Source organism: Neomonachus schauinslandi, chromosome 5, assembly GCF_002201575.2.
Source record: "Neomonachus schauinslandi chromosome 5, ASM220157v2, whole genome shotgun sequence".
NCBI lineage: Eukaryota > Metazoa > Chordata > Mammalia > Carnivora > Phocidae > Neomonachus > Neomonachus schauinslandi.
The window spans coordinates 11,836,614-11,854,105 of NC_058407.1; positions in this window are offsets into that span (position 1 = coordinate 11,836,614).

Consider the following 17,492-nt stretch of genomic DNA (forward strand, 5'->3'; position numbering starts at 1 on the left):
AGGGAAGACAGCCTTTAACAAGGACTGAAACAGTGAGATGCCACTTCACGCCCAGCACAACTTAGAAAGATCAGTACTCGCAAGTGTTGGTGACGATGCGGGGGAGTTGGGTGGTCTCAGACACGGCTGAGACATGTGAATTGGCACAGCCGTTCTGGAAAGCAATCAGGCAGTATCTGGCAAGATCCAATCTGGGCATGCCACATAACCCAGAAATCCCACTCCTGGGTAATCATCCTGGAGAAACTCTCATCAAAATCCTTCAGAGAGGGGCGCCTGGGTGGCTCAGTTGGTTAAGCGACTGCCTTCGGCTCAGGTCATGATCCTGGAGTCCCTGGATCAAGCCCCGCATCGGGCTCCCTGCTCAGCGGGGGGCCTGCTTCTCCCTCTGACCCTCTTCCCTCTTGTGCTGTCTCTCATTCTCTCTCTCAAATAAATAAATAAAATCTTAAAAAAAAAATCCTTCAGAGAATCTGGGCAGAGATATTCATTGTTGCATTGCTGGTGGCAAAATGTGGCAGATCTGTGCTAGGGAAGTTAGAGCAGCAACAAAGAACAAGGTGTGCGTACAGCAACAGAGAGATAGATCTCAAAGCAGTAAACGGAGTGAGATTTAACTTTTTTTTTTAAGATTTTATTTATTTATTTGACAGAGAGAGAGATAGAGCGCAGAAGCAGGGGGACTGGGAGAGGGAGAAGCAGACTCCCCGCTGAGCAGGGAGCCCCATGCAGGACTCGATCCCAGGACCCTGGGATCATGACCCGAGCCAAAGGCAGACGCCTAACCATCTGAGCCATCCAGGCGCCCCATAATTTTTGAAAATGAAAACACGTGCAGGGAAAAAAAAAAAACACATGCAAGAAATCTTAAAAGAAAATTCACAAGATTCACGCATGTGTGGGGAAGATGAATGGGAACCAAGGAAGAAGGAAAGCATAAAAATAAATAAGAAAATAATCTTGCATAAACTACCAAAGATCGCTGCTATCCCCTGAAAGTCTGTCTACTCAACTCTGTGTAGCTAGAGTTTCTTAGAGGCAGAATAAAAACAAATAACTACACTTGTAAACAAGTAAGCCTAGGGGAGATAATCTGAGGGTCACATCTCAGGCTGTTCTGCTCTGTGTTCAAAACACTCTCCTCTGGTGTTGGCCAACCCTCAAAGCAACCCTCCATGTTGGACTTTCCTTTACTTCCAGTGAGTTTTTTCCCGGAAGTCTCCTTGGCTTCATGCAGAGAGGCCCATGTTGGATGCCCCAGGACCTCCAGTCTTACCCGAATCACAGGTGAACACTGCTTATGTCTCAAGAGGAGACGTAGATCATGGACCCCTTCGTGGCCCCATTTTGTAATCATTTATCAAGTGCTTGCTTGCTGTGGGGCACAGGAGCACAAAGAGGGACGACAGTGATGAACGCCCCTCTATTGGGGCGCCTGGGTGGCGAAGTTGGTTAAGCACCCAACTCTTGGTTTCGGCTCAGGTCGTGATCTTGGGGTTGTGGGATCAAGCCCCGCATTGGGCTCTGTGCTCAGTGTGGAGTCTGCTTGAGATTCTCTCCCTCTGCCCCTCCCCCTGCTTTCTCTCCAAAATAAATAAATAAATCTTAAAAAAAAAAGCGCCCCTCTATTTTGCATATGGCGTGGCAGGCTTCATTCTAGCACTTTGCATACATCAACCTACTTAAATCCATCTAGACACACAGAGATTGACGACATTGGCTAGTCGATCCTGGTGTCCCTAGAAAAGAAATAGATGGAGGGTCTACTGAATTCTTAATTGGTCTATGGAAGTGGAAGAATTCTCCATCAAGTAAAGAGGGACTAACTCAAGTGACCAAAACAAAGTCAATGCCCTCAATCAGTTCTTGGACTTGAACCAGTTTATGCACCCAGTCACCTTGAATAAAGGGGAGCTGGTTCCCCTTGAGGGGGGACCCCACTACAGTGCCAAAAAGTTACCCTCTTCAGCCCTGTGTTTATAGCAGCATTATCTACGATAGCCAAACTATGGAAGCAGCCCGTGTCCATCGACTGATGAGTGGATAAAGAAGATGTGGTCTCTATATACAATGGAATATTAGCCATCAAAAGAATGAAATCTTGCCATTTGCAATTACATGGATGGAGCTAGAGAGTATCATGCTAAGTGAAATAGTCAGAGAAAGACAGATACCATATGATTTCACTCATATGTGGAATTTAAGAAACAAAGCAAACAAACAAAGAAAAAAAGAGACAAACTGAAAAACAGACTCTTAACTATAGAGAACAAACTGCTGGTCACCAGAGGGGAGGTGGGTGGGGGGTGGGGGAAATAGGTGAAGGGGATTAAGAGCACACTTACCATGATGAGCACTGGGTGATGTATGGAGGTATTGAATCACTATATTGTACACCGGAAACTAATATAACACTGTATGTTAACTCTACTAGAATTAAAATTAAAAAAAAAAAAACTAACAGAAAAGATCAATGTTAAAAAAAAAAAAAGCAGTGTGAGCCATTTAAAATTGAGCTTGCCATTTCTCTGGCAGGAAAAGAAATTTAGCCAATCTAGTACTGAAAAGAAAAATGGGCGCTGCACACATATATCAAGTGCAAAGTAAAAAAAAAATAAAGTAACTGAGCCTGAGAATTTCAAATGGAGCTCAGTGAGAAAAGAGTGATAGATTAAAAAAAAAAAAAAAAGCAGCAGCAGCAGCTACAGTCTACAGCTTTCTCCCAGCCTCCCCCAAGGGCACATCCAGCCCTTTCCTAGGGTGACAGCGCCTTAGGGAAAGGAGATAATCAGATTTTTCTGGCTCTAAACTGACGTGGACTCCAGGAGACCCAGCACATCACGGTGGTCCACCAGTCAGAGCAAGGGCTTTTGGGATGATCAGATGATCCACGGAGTGTCAGCTTAGGTCTTTCTCACACTTGGCCAGATGGGTCCCCAAACCCATCCCGTGGTTATTTCCCCAGTTCTAGATTGTGTGATTGGAATAGACATCCTCAGCAACTGGCAGAGACCCCGTAACGCCAATGCTGTTGCCGTCCCCATCTTAACCGAGGGGAATTCGGAAGCAGGGAAGATTCCTTCATTCACCCAAGGTCACAGAGCTGGAGGCTGGCATTCAGACCATGGCAGTCGGGCTCCAAATCCACATCCTCAACATTCTACTGCCCCTAAGTGCTTGCAGCTTCACAGGGGAGAGAAACAAGTACACGGATAATTGATGCCCCTTGTAGAGTTGTAGCCGTAGAGATGAGCATACGGGTTATGATGGTCTGGGGGCACGGTGGGGTCAGCGAAGTGTTCCCAGCAGAGGTGGTGTCTAAACACAGTTTTGAAGGATGAGTCAGAGGTAGTGAGACTAAGGAGAGTTGGGGGCAAAGACGCTCCAGATGGGCAGAGGGGCCCTGCCGAGGAGGGGGCGGTCACACGGGGAGGTGGTGCAGACGGCTCAGGCTGTGGGAGCTCATGGAACCTGGGACGTGAAGGTAGGTGCCAGGGTCCCTGAGAGGGCTGCCGTGGGTGGGGTCCTGCTCCTGCCTCCTGGGGCCCAGCCCAGCCTGCCTTTCTTGCCACTGTAGCTTGTGACATTCCAGAGCATCCCCAACATGTGGTTTCTGTACACAAGTCCTTGTGGTTAGTGTTTAGCAATGCACTTTCATCTCAGAGTAAACACTTCTTTAGTTTTGTTTTTGCTTCCTCTTTATATCGCCCTGGGCACCTTTTTGACCCCCACCCGAGGCCCTACAAGGAAGACAAAAGCTCTTCGGGAAGCCTTGGAGGGCTGGTGGCCCTTTGTGAATGACTCTCATCCTGGGCACATGGACTGAAGTCCTTGGAGACAACACTTCTCTGGTCCTTTACAAACCAGCAACAGCCTGGGAAGTGAGGAAACTCACTGCCTGGGCCCTGGCCGTGGTTTAGGGGGAGAAGAAAGGGGTGGATGTGTGCGGGGTGCCTACTGGGAGGGCCAGCCCTGTGCACTTCCATTCCTTCTCTTAATCCTCACTTCCGAGGCACCTGGGTGGCTCAGTCGTTAAGCGTCTGCCTTCGGCTCAGTCATGATCCCAGGGTCCTGTGATCGAGCCCCGCATCGGGCTCCCTGCTCGGCGGGAAGCCTGCTTCTCCCTCTCCCACTCCCTCTGCTTGTGTTCCCTCTCTCACTGTGTCTCTCTGTCAAATAAATAAATAAAATCTTTAAAAAAAAAAAAAAGTCCTCACTTCCACCAGTGAGATAGGGACTAGTTCACCCATTTCTCGGGTGAGGAAAATCTGGCACAGAGAGGTAAGTGAGCTGGCCCAAAGTTGCACAGCAGCACAAGGAGGGGCGGAGCTGAGGGTTCGCACTGGGTGGCTGTGACACCCGTCTTTCCCACGATCCCATTCCGTGGCTTAAAGTGTGGACAGTTCGGTGTCTTTAGGTTGGTGGAACTTAGGGAAAGTAACCGTGAGGCTAAAGAAGAAAGACTCGGGGCGCCTGGGTGGCTCAGTCGTTAAGCGTCTGCCTTCGGCTCAGGTCATGATCCCGGGGTTCTGGGATCGAGCCCCGCGTTGGGCTCCCCGCTCAGTGCGGAGTCTACTTCTCCCTCTGCCTCTGCCCCTCCCCTCCCCTGCTCATGCTTGCTTTCTCTCCCTCTCAAATAAATAAATAAAATCTTTTAAAAAAAATAAAAAATAGGGGCGCCTGGGTGGCTCAGTCGGTTAAGCGGCTGCCTTCGGCTCAGGTCATGATCCCGGGGTCCTGGGATCGAGCCCCGCATCGGGCTCCCTGCTTGGCGGAGAGCCTGCTTCTCCCTCTCCCTCTGTCTGCCGCTCTGCCTACTTGTGCGCTCTCTCTATCTCTGTTAAATAAATAAATAAAAATCTTTAAAAAAAAGAAGAAGAAGAAGAAAGACTCATTATTTTCCTTTTGGGGTCCAGGGACTGGCGTGAAAATAATGCTGGCCAACAGCGCTGAGTGCTTATCTGGTTCCAGGCACTGTTCTGAGCACTTCGCTGGTACCCAGGCATCGAAACCTCACCATACTTCTACTGACCTAGGTAATATTCTCATTTCACAAGTAAGAAAAATTGAGGCACAGAAAGGGAAAGAAACTTGGCCAAGGTCACACAGCTCATAAGTGGCAGAGCTAGGATTTGAAATGAAGCTGTCCCTTAAAAAAAGAAAAAAAAGACCACTTTTTTAAAAAGATTTTATTTATTTATTTGAGAGAGAGAGAAAAAGAGCAAGTGCACGCGAGCAGGGGGAGGGGCAGAGGGAGAGGGAGAAGGAGAGAAGCAGACTCCCTGCTGAGCATGGACGCTGGACAAGGGGCTCGATCTCACGACCCTGAGATCATGACCTGAGCCGAAATCCTGAGTCGGATGTTCAACCGACTGAGCCACCCAGGCGCCCCTAGAGCACTCTTTTTAATTAATTAATTAATTAATTTTTAATTGTGGTGAAACACACATCACATCAACTGTCCCATCTTAACCGTCTTCCAGTGAATAGTCCAGGGGCACTAAGAACATTCACACTCTTGTGCAGTCATCACCGCCGTCCACCGCCGGAGCTTTTTTCCACTTGCAAAACAAATTCTGTCCCCATTGAACAGCGACTCCCCATCCGCCCTTCCCTGCAGCCCCTGGCAGGGGGCATTTTTTGTTTTTTGTTTTCAAGTAGGCGTCACACCCAGCATGGAGCCCAACGCGGGGTTCGAACCTACAACCCTGAGCTCCAGACCTGAGCTGAGATCAAGCGTCGGATGCCTCCCCGAGGGAGCCACCCAGGCGCCCCATGTGGCATTTTATTCTCTGCCTCTATGAAGCTGACTCCTCTAGGTACCCCACGGAAGCGGAATCCTAAGGTATTTGTCCTTTTGTGACCGGCTCATTTCACGAAGTAGAACATCTTCCAGGTTCATCCACGCTGGAGCCTGGTCAGAGCTGTCTTCGTCTTTAAGGCTGAGTGCAATTCCACTGTGTGTGTGTACCACACCTGGTTTCTCACTCACTGCTCATGGGCACTGGGGTCCTTCCGCCTCCTGGCTAATGGGAACAAGGCCGCTATAAACAGGGATGTGCAACTTTCTCTCCGAGACCCTGCTTTCAGTTCCGCGGGGCGCCCAGAAGTCCAGAGAGCACGCTTCACCACGTTTCCTGCCTCTTAGCAGAAACCCCACCGGCTTCTCCGGCTCTTCTGTGAGGCCTCCTTGCAGGGGGGACTCGTGTCTGGGGCCATTCCAGGGAAATCTGTGTGAGCAGAGAAGGGGCTCCTGTCCTTCCCGCGTGCCCCCCACAGACATGGGTTTCTTTTCAGCCATTCTCCTCAGCTTGAGAAGCTCCTGCCTGCCTGGATGTGGCGTAACATGCGGTGAAGGGACCTTCCAGCCACCACCTGCTCAGGACCCAGGCTCTCTGGGCCCGAATGGGACCTTGACACTCTCCGGCCTTGTGGCCTCGGTGAAGTTCCTGAGCCACCCTGTGCCTTATTAGATCAACTGTAACATGGGGTCGTCATCCCCAGCATCCCCTCTCAGTACCTTGTCTATGGAATGCATGAGCAAACCCCAGAAAGGCTCAGAACAGCGCCGGGCCCGTGGCAGGCACTCAGCACACGTCCCCTCTAGGTCCAGACAGTGCAGAACCCACGAGAAGCAGCCCACGGGAGCTCTGAGCACTCTGGCTGACCGTTGAAACACCGGGGCTAAGTCTCAGCTCTGTCACTTCTGGTGTGACCTTGGGCAAGTGGCCTTCTCTCTCTGAGCTTAGCTTTCTTCATCATTCAGAGATGGTTAGGCCTCCCCTGCCTAACTCCCAGGGAGGAGATCCAGTGAGACCCGAATATCTGTGAAGCCTATCTAGAACCTGTCTTGGGCCCCACTTGCTCTGCCTGTGTGTGGGTCCTGTGTCCCCGGCTGATGAGGGGCAGGATCAGCATCTCACACTGACCCTCAGTAGATGTCCCTCAGTAGACACACATCATCCAATCAGTGGTGCTTCTGGACCCCAGTGCTCTGTCCCCAGCTGTTTGCAGGGCAGTTGCCAACCTCAGGGAACCGAGAGAGAATTTATTGGCTCCCACAGGGAAAAGTCCGGGCAGAGCTGGATGCAGGTATGGGATGTTGCGATCGGGTCCCTCTCTCTGTCCCTTAGCCCTGCTTTCTGGCAGTTAGGGCTTATTTTCAGGTGGGCTCTCCCTACGTGATGGCAGACAGCCACCAGCTATCCAGTATCACATCAAACCAGTTAGCAACCTCAGTGGAAAGAGAGCTGCTTTCTCTAAATAGTTGCAGCAAACATCCTGGGGCTGCCTCCCCCCTCCCAGACTTGATCTCAAAACCTCCTCAGAACATATCCTGGGCTTCTGACTGGTCAGGTCTGAGTCATGGACCCACTCCAGATTTGGGAAATGGGTCAGCCCCACTTCCACCATGGGGACCCAGAGAGGGTGACTGGTGGCTCCCCAAAGGAGAATTTAGGTGCTGTTATCAGAAGCCGGGGCAGGAAGACTCAGGTGTTAAGGGCCTGGACAGGAAGCCTAGACTCTGGTCCAAGCTCTGTCATTCCCTCCCTGCGTGACCCTGAGAAAGTCACTGTCCTTTTCTGGGCCTGTTTCCTCATCTGTAAAAGAGGGAGAGCCTCCATCAGTGGGTCACAAACCTGGCTGCTGCTAGCATTAACTGGTAAGCTCCTAAAAATGTAGATTCCCTGGCACCATCTTAGACTGTTCTGACTCAGGAGTTCTGGGGGAGGACCAAGGACTCGGCGTTTTTGACAACAACCCAAAGCTTCTGATGTGTTTCGACCTTCAGAAGACACTGGATGGGATGACTGCCGAGGTCCCTCCCATTCTAATGTCCTCTGGTTCTAAAGTGAATTAATGTGGGTCAAAGGCTGAGCAGAAAGATGGTGGCCGACCCAGCAAAGCTCACCAAATATTCCAGTACCTCCCCAGCACTGGCCCACACCCTTCCACTTGGATGGGCCCACTATGGTTCTGGCCAGTGAGATGTGAGTGAAAAGGACACATGTCCCTCCCAGGAGGAGGCAGGTGAAAGTTCATGTCCCCTCCGCCTCCGACTTGATGAATAATAATTCGTGAACAGAACCTGAACTTTGGGGTCACTGCCACACACAGTAAAGATGTGACAGTGGACACAGGAGAGCAAGTGGGCTGGGGCCTTGATGTTCTTCCTTCCTGCCTTTTTCCGGCTGAATGGGGACCTCCAGGGCAGAGTAGTGGTAGTCAATTCACACCGTGGCCTCCAGAGGAGGAAGAACAGGAAGGCTGTCCAAAGGCCAGAGGCATCCCAGGACAGTTGGAGAAGTGTGGGCGTGGATTGGCTGGACATTCCATGGCTCGTGGATACCCATGTAAGGCACTAGGGTTGGGGGAACGCTAATACTCCATAATGAGGTATTCATCCTTATCGGGGTTGGAGGGCAAGCCCAGCGGGGAGGAGTGACTCACCCTGAGTCCTGAATACCTCTGATGCTCAGGGAAATCCAGTCCAAAGCCTTCCTCATCCAGGTCATCTCCTTCCATAGAACATGACTTCAGAGTGGCTTTGAGAATGTTGACACCAGTGGATGGTCACTCCTTTCAGAGGTGACCCCTTGTTAGGGTTTGGAAATTTTCCCATGGATCTTAGAAAAAAAATCACGACTCTGCCTTTTCATGGTAAACTGTAGCATTTGAGGACACAAGGTTATTCTTTGCATTTGGGTTTCTTCTTACCCCAGACAAGGCCTCTACTCATGAGATTAAAAATCAGTTTTAAATTTTAATTATGTTTTGATTTTTATTATTTATTGTATTTATATAATTAATTGTATTTCCACTTTTAATTTAAATTTTATGTGTTTTTAAAAAAAATAATACATTCTCAGGGCGCCTGGGTGGCTCAGTCGGTTAGGCGTCTGCCTTCAGCTCAGGTCATGATCCCAGGGTCCTGGGATTGAGTCCCGCATCGGGCTCCCTGCTTAGCGGGGAGTCTGCTTCTCCCTCTGTCCCTCCCACCACCCCCCATAAAAATAAATAGATAAAATCTTTAAAAAAGTAATACATTACCATAATACAAGTCAAACGATACAGGAGGATTACAGTGAGAAGCAAGTCTTGTTCTCATCCTTATCTCCCAGTCCCTCAGTTCTGGAAATAGAATCCAGGGACATTTAAAGAAAAACTTACTGGGGGGGTACCTGGGTGGCTCAGTCGGTGAAGCGTCTGACTCTTGATTTTGGCTCAGGTCATGATCTCAGGATTGTGAGATCGAGCCCCCTGTCGGGCTCTTTGCTGGGCATAGAGCCTGCTTACAGTTATCTCTCTCCCTTTCCCCCTTCCCTCCTCTAAAGAAAAAGAAAGAAAAACTTACTGGTAATAATAGGTACTGTTTATTAAAATTTGTTGTGCATTGGGCATATAGCGGGCACTCTCCACACACCATTTTCCCAGTGTCCACAATGACTCTATAAACTTGGTAAATTACAGGAGAGGAAACTGACCCTTGGACAGATAAAATAACATGTTCAAGGTCACCCAGAATAAAAGGCAGAGCCAGGGCCAACATCATGCTTTTTTCCAGTGTGCTGGCTGCCTTGCAAGATCACTAATTAACATTGGTATAATGTTTTCCTATTTATAAACTGTGTCATAAGACATTTAAGGCTCATGGCTCTTCTGTGGGGCAGGCAGGGAAGACATTATTGTTGTATAGGGCATACAAATAATGAAACTGAGGTTCCAGGAGGAACTATGGTTCTAGGAACATGTGTCTTGGCCCTGTGCCAAGTGCCTTATGCACCTGAATTCATTTAATCCTAATGACAGCCCTTGGAATTTTTTACTTTAGAGTTGAAGAAAACAAGAGTCAGAAAGGTAAAATGACCTGCCTAAGGTCACACTGCAAATAAATGGGAAAACCAGGAATGGATCACCTGGTCTGTCTAACCTCAAAGTGATACTCTTCTAATTGTTAAGCACTAGGGCTTGCAGAGATCAAAATCTGCGTTTTTGTTCGACTAGCCCATCGATCCTAACATTGGAGCTAGGAGGGTAGTGTTATTACTCCCCCATTTTCCAGGTGAGGAAGCTGAGGCCTTAGCAAGATGGCAGGGGTTGCCCAAAGGCACACAGCTAACCAGTGGCAGAAGCAGGATTTGAGCCTGCTTCTAATTCTCTCTGGGGCTTTCCCCCCACGCCCAGTAGCCAGACCTTGGACCTGCTTCCGATGAAGCCACGTCGGGCTTTCACATCATCTGGGAGACGTCTGCCGGTAGTGATTTCACCAAAGATTATGTGAGCACCTGGCAGGAAGGACGCGGAGGGAGGGAGAGGGTCAGCCTCGAGTCCAGACAAAATGACCGCTAGCTGTCCTTCAAGCCTCAATGTCAGTCCCCTTTACGTCCCTGCCCCCAATTCTCCAGCTCCCACGGTTTCCAAGTTCTTCTTGCCCCTAGCAGAAACTTTCCAGACTTTTCACCGCCCAAGCAGTAAAAGGGAACCCGGCTGGCCTGTTGTTCCTCGCCACCATTGGGAGCGGAATTAGATTTAGATTTGCATAACGTGCTCGATTGGCTCCTGCGACCGGAGTGGGCGGGCTCAATTAAATCTACCTGTCGGAGTGGGGAGCGCGCCGGGCTTCTGGGCAGACGTGGAAGGGCCACCTGGCAGCGGGGAATGAGGCCCTGCGTCCTGTTGGTGGGTCAGGGGCATGGACCGCCTACACTCCACACAGCCGCTTCCCAAGTGCGGCCTCCTGTAAACGCGCACCTGCTAGATAGAGAGTCGCAAAACACAGTGGCTTCGGTTACATCTGCGGGACTTCCTTAGGGAGGAGATGAGGCAAGGAAGGGCAGGAGTAGGAGGGAGCTTTTCAACGTAAAGCCCAAACTGTGAACCGTGGGAGTTTATTAAAGCATAACTTTAAAAATATATATATTATTTTGGGGGGCGCCTGGCTGGCTCAGTTGGTAGAGCATGTGACTCTTGATTACTGGTAGTAGTTCGAGCCCCACATTGGGGGTAGAGATTACATTTAAAAAATAATTTTTGAGGGGGCGCCTGTGTGGCTCAGTCGGTTGGGCGTCTGCCTTCGGCTCAGGTCATGATCCCAGGGTCCTGGGATCGAGCCCCACATCGGGCTTCCTGCTCAGGGGGAAGCCTGCTTCTCCCTCTCCCACTCCCCCTGCTTGTGTTCCCTCTCTCAGTGAGTCTCTCTGTCAAATAAACAAAATCTTTAAAGATTTTTATTTATTTATTTGACAGAGGGAGAGAGAGAGCACAAGTAGGCAGACAGGCAGGCAGTGGGAGAGGGAGAAGTAGGCTTCCCGCTGAGCAGGAAGCCCGATGTGGGGCTCGATCCCAGGACCCTGGGATCATGACCTGAGCCGAAGGCAGACGCCCAACCGACTGAGCCACACAGGCGCCCCTAAAAAATAATTTAAAAAAATTAAAATTATTTTAAAAATAAAATTAAAAAGATGTATTATTTTAAATTTTATATTTAACTTAAAATTTTACATATGTATTTAAATTTTGTTTTCAGAGGTTCTCGTGGTGTGTACACTTATGTGTTCCACATGTGTGTGCAGACATAGATATATTAGAATATTAGATACAGATACAGATAGATGGATAGATCTTCTTCTTCTTCGTCATCGTCGTCATCACCATTTTTTTAAGTAGGCTCCATGCCCAGCCTGGAGCACAACATGGGGCTTGACCTCATGACCCTGAGATCAAGACCTGAGCTGAGGTCAAGAGTCACATGCTTGGGGCGCCTGGGTGGCTCAGTCGTTAAGCGTCTGCCTTCAGCTCAGGTCGTGATCCCAGGTCCTGGGATCGAGCCCCGCTTTGGGCACCCCGCTCTGCGGGAAGCCTGTTTCTCCCTCTCCCACTCCCCCTGCTTGTGTTCCCTCTCTTGCTGTGTCTCTCTCTGTCAAATAAATAAATAAAATCTTAAACAAAAAGAAAGAAAGAAAGAAACCTTAAAAAAAAAAAGTCACATGCTTAACCAACTGAGCCCCCCAGGTGCCCCTGGAGGGATCTTCTTAGGACACTGTCAGATAACTTTTTAGCCTGGCATTCAAAGCCCTCTACAACCTGCCCTAGCCTCCTCCCAGCTGCCTTTCAACCCTGAACCCAAAGCTACAGTCCCACAGATTGGTCTCTGTGCCCACCCACCTTTCTGTCCCAGCTTTGCCCCGACCTTGTCCTTGCCTTTGCCTCAACACAGACACTCTCTCTCCTTACAGCTCCATCTTTGAAGTTCTACCCAGCCTCTGGGATCACTCGGCCTCCTCCCAGATCCACAGTTAAGAGTTGATCTCTGCCTCCTCTGTGCTTCCAGGCACTTGGTTTATACTCGTCTGAGTGCCCTCATCAAAATGTCCACCCACACATCTCCCCACGGTCCTCATTGTTTCATCAGCCCACCTCCCCAGCCTTGGCCCAGTGTCACTTATTGATTCAACAAACATTTATTGAGCACCTACTGGGGGCCAGCTGCTATTGTAGGTATTGGGGATACACAAGGGAACCAACTTACAAGTTCCTGTTCTCCTGGACTTCACGTTTTAGTGAAGACGAAGAGTTAATGGATAAACCAACAGAGTGTACAATTTGTTAGGTGGTGACAAACCCTTGGAAACAACTAAAGCAGGGAAAAGGGGCTACCCTAGACAGGGATATTGATTCTCGTTTGGTTTAGGTGTTTAGGGATGGTTGTGTGGAGGTGACATTTTAGGAGCAATCTGAATGAAGTGAGGAAGACACCGTGCAGTATTTGGAGAGTTCCAGGATAAGGAAGGGAAAGGCAGAATGGTCATGTGTCCAGTCAGTGCCCAGCAAATGCACGTTCACTTAAGTTGGACAAGGGAGGAGCACCTGGCTGGCTCAGTCGGTGGAGCGTGTGATTCTTGATTTGGGGGGTGTGGGTTCCAGCCTATTATTGGGTATAGAGATCACTTAAAAATAATGTAAAAAATAAATAAATAAAATAAACTGGACAATGGAGAGGGGAGAGAAGATGGTCACTGGTCCAGGAGACTGTGAAGACAGCTTCTTCTATCCTCCAGGAGTGGTGACCCTGGCCTCTACCCAAATGACAGCTGTAACCAGTAGCATGACCTTTGGAAGCCATATCCAGCAAGTTTGGCTTCTCTAGAGAGCCAGCATGGAATTGTGGGAAGGAGAACCTGGCTCGGGGTTCAACCCTGGTTTGGGCCTTTATCTGTGTGAAAGAGCCTGTGTTAAATTTTTCACATACCTTATCTCCCTTAATACTCAGAACAACATTTTGAGGTATGCGTGGTGGCTTACAGAGGTTCAATAACTTGCCAAAGCTACGCTGCCAATAAAATTCCATTAATGTGCCATGAAGTCCATGTCATGACCAGCGTTTTAAACAATGAAATAGATTAGAAGATATCAGAGTATTTGGGGGAAACCTGTTTCATTTATGTGAGTGTATTTATATTAGAAGATATATTCCTCCAATATATAGCGGTTTGAAGGTAAAGAAACAAAAACTCTAAGAACACTGTTTTGGACACTGCCACGGATAAAGCCCCTGCGTGTACTGCTGTGCTATGAGGGCTGTTATTGGAACGTAACTCACCAGAGGGCAGACCTGAAATTGCTCAGTGACCCTGATTCATCAGACCTCTGTGCTGGACTGAGGCTATGAACAGGACTACTGGATTAGTACTTCTCCTCCTCCTCCTCTTCCTCTTTCTTCTTCTCTTCCTTCTTCTCCTTCTTCTCTGGTCCTAGAAGACCACATCTAGCATGGGATCGAGCCCCGCATGGGGTTCCAGCCCCACATCGGGCTCCAGCCCCTTAGCGGGCTCCCTGCTCAGCAGGGAGTCTGCTTCTACCTCAAAATAAATAAATTTTAAAAAATAAAAATTAAAGGGGCGCCTGGATGGCTCAGTTGTTAAGCGTCTGCCTTCAGCTCAGGTCATGATCCCGGGGTCCTGGGATTGAGCCCCACATCGGGCTCCCTGCTCTGCGGGAAGCCTGCTTCTCCCTCTCCCACTCCCCCTGCTTGTGTTCCTGCTCTCTCTCTCTCTCTCTGTCAAATAAATAAATAAAAATCTTTTTAAAAAATAAATTAAAATTAAAATTAAAAATAAAAATAAAGTCTTTTATTTTTTATTATTTTTTTAAAGTTTATTTATTTATTTTTATTTGTTATTCAATGCAGTTGAAGTGTTGCTCAGAAAGGGCCCCTGGAGCCAGAGGTCCCGGCTTGAAGCCTGGCTCCACCCCTTATTAATCCTGTGGTGTTGGGCAAGTCACTCAACCTCTCTGTGCTTCCATGGCCTCATTTGTACCACTTGTAATTGAAAGAGACCTACCTTCTAGGGCCGCTGTGAACATTTCGGGAGTGAATGTGTAGGACTGTTCTCAGCAAACACATCATGGCCCATCCCGTGGGCCAGCCACGGAGAGAGGGGCTGTAGGTAAGCAGAGGAGGAATCCCCAGCCCCCTGCAGACCAGCTAAATGGGACATAGGCATTTACCAGAGGGCTGTCCTCCGCACTCACGCTTCTGCAGCCTTCTGCTGCGGGAGCCCTTTGCCCTGTTTACAAGGAGGCCCCCAGCTGTGAGCCCTCACCTCACCTTGGCTGCTATCTCCCGATCTTTGTGGTTTTGTCCCCATTTCCTTGGGTTAAAGGACTGCAAGGTGGACAAGGTTCTGGTGGGCCAGACAGCGCTTCTGCAGTCACTCCTGTCTGTTTGCCAGAGTCTCTGCCCCTCTGGCTGGTGCGTGGGCATTGCTTCAAACCTTCTCTTATCTCCAGAATCTTGCAAGTCACTCTCTTTCCACACTGGCCAAGCTAACTGTGTACACATACAGCCCTCAAGTTTTTTGTTTTTTTTTTTAAGATTTTGTTTATTTGACAGAGAGAGCACAAGCAGAAGGAGAGAGAGGGAGAAGCAGGCTCCCTGCTGAGCAAAGAGCCTGATGTGGGACTCGATCCCAGGACCCTGGGATCATGACCCGGGCCGAAGGCAGCTGCTTAACCAACTGAGCCACCCAGGCGTCCCATCCCTCAAGTTTTTAAAGCGCCTTCCCACACATTTTATCAGATGAGCTTCATGACACCAATCTTGTGAGAAGGGGCATGGACACACTAAGGCCCAGAGTGGTCAAGGGACTAGTTAGGATCATACAGCGAGGAAGTGGCAGCCTGGGCACCTCAGTCCAGCCCTCTTTCTAAATAACAATAAAACACCATAACATCCATTCGGGTGGCACCTGTGTGGGCCAGGTGTTCACCTGCCTGGTTTCATTTAATTCTCACGAGTGCTTCTCAGATTTTGCTTTCATACGAATCCCCTGGGCCTGATGTTAAGATGTAGATTCTGATTTCAGGGGTCAAGGCTGGGACCCAAGAGCTTGCATTTCTTTTTTTTTTTTTCCCCTTAAAGATTTTATTTTATTTTATTTTATTTTATTTATTTTTATTTTTATTTATTTATTTGAGAGAGAGAATGAGAGAGAGAGAGAGAGCACATGAGAGGGGGGAGGGTCAGAGGGAGAAGCAGACTCCCTTGCTGAGCAGGGAGCCCGATGTGGGGCTCGATCCCGGGACTCCAGGATCATGACCTGAGCCGAAGGCAGTTGCTTAACCAACTGAGCCACCCAGGCGTCCCAAGATTTTATTTATTTGAGAGAGAGAGAGTGAGTGAGTGAGCACACATAAGCTGGGGGGAGGGGCAGAGGGAGAGGGAGAAGCAGACTCCCTGCTGAGCAGGGAGCCTGATGCCAGGCTTGATCCTAAGACCCTGAGATCATGACCTGAGTGGAAGGCAGACACTTAACCAACTGAGCCACCCAGGTGCCCCGAGAGTCTGCATTTCTAGCAAGCTCCCAGGGGATGCTGAGGCCACTGGGCTCAATGGACTGTACAGTGTGGATAGCCAGGAACTCTCAGTGTCCTGTGAGGTTGAAATCATCAGCCTTGTTTTTTTCAGGTGAGCAACTGGAGGCTCCAGGCAGTTAAGAGAAAGCTCAAGAGCACCCAGCTTGTAGGTGGTAGAGCAGAGACTCAAACTCAGATGTCTGGGTGTCAGTCAGCCTGTGTGCATGTCTTTCTGTTCCAGCTGCTTTAGCAGCAGGGGTCCAAGTTGCATTTGCTCCGAATGGCTGAAATCCTGTGATGTCACCCTGATTCTATGGCCACCCAGCTGGGCGGGGCTGCCAAGATGGCTCTCCCATCTTGGAATGGACATCGCACCACGTGGCCTGACCTTCCAGCAAGGGATGCACTAGGACCATGATGTCTTTTGCTACATGGAAATAAAATAGGGCCAAATGGTAAAAATGCACCCTGGAAGGGCGGAGAGGCTGAGAGACACTCCCACTAGTCAAACATGCCAAGGTTGGCTGCAGGGGCCGTGCATGGTGCTCAGAGGAGGCCTCGCTCTGTCACAGCATGGGCGTGGGATGGGTGCACCAGCTGGTGGGTCTCACCTTCAAATACCTGTTTCCATGGAGCTGGGAGAGACAAAGGTCACTTCATTTTTATTTAGTTTTATTCTTTTTGTAACAGCTTTATTGATACATAATTCACAAACCATAAAATTCACCCTTTTAAAGTGTACAGTTCAGTGGTTTTCAGTATAGTTGAGGAGTTGTGCAACCATCACCACTCTCAAATTCCAGAACATTTTCATCATCCCCCCCGCAAAAAAACCCCATACCCATTAGCAGTCACTCCCTGTTCCGTCCTCCCCTCAGCCCCTGGCAACCACTCATCTACTTTCTGACTCCATAGATTTGCCTATTCTGGACATTTCATATAAATGGGATCACACAATATGTGGTCTTTTTTTCTTTTTCTGACAGAGAGAGACACAGCGAGAGAGGGAACACAAGCAGGGGGAGTGGGAGAGGGAGAAGCAGGCTTCCCACTGAACAGCGAGCCTGATGTGGGGCTCAATCCCAGGACCCTGGGATCATGACCTGAGCCGAAGGCAGACGCTTAACGACTGAGCCACCCAGGCGCCCTGATTTGTGGTCTTTTGTGACTGGTGTCCTTCACTTCCTCAAGGAAGGAAGTGTTCATCCATGTTGTAACATGTGTCAGAATTTCATTCCTTTTTATTGTCAAATAACATCCCATTGTATGGATAGGCCACATTTTGCTTATCCATTCATCAGTTCGTGGACATGTGAGTTGTTTCCTTTATGAATAACGCTGCTGTGACAAGTGATTGTGTGGACATATGTTTCTATTTCTCCTGGGTAGACACCTAGGAGTGGAATTTCCAGATCAGATGATACCTCTGTTTAGTAGTATGAGGAAGCGCCACACTGTTTTGCAAAGTGGCTGCACCAGCTTACCATCCCACCAGCAAGGGACAAGGGTTCCGATTTCTCCACAGTTTGAATTTATTCATTTACTTCTAAAGCTGCTTAGTGGAAATAGAGACTTCCGTCTGAGCAACGCCAAATGGAATAAATATTCAGTGCCTCTGGTGTAGGGAAGCCAGCCTG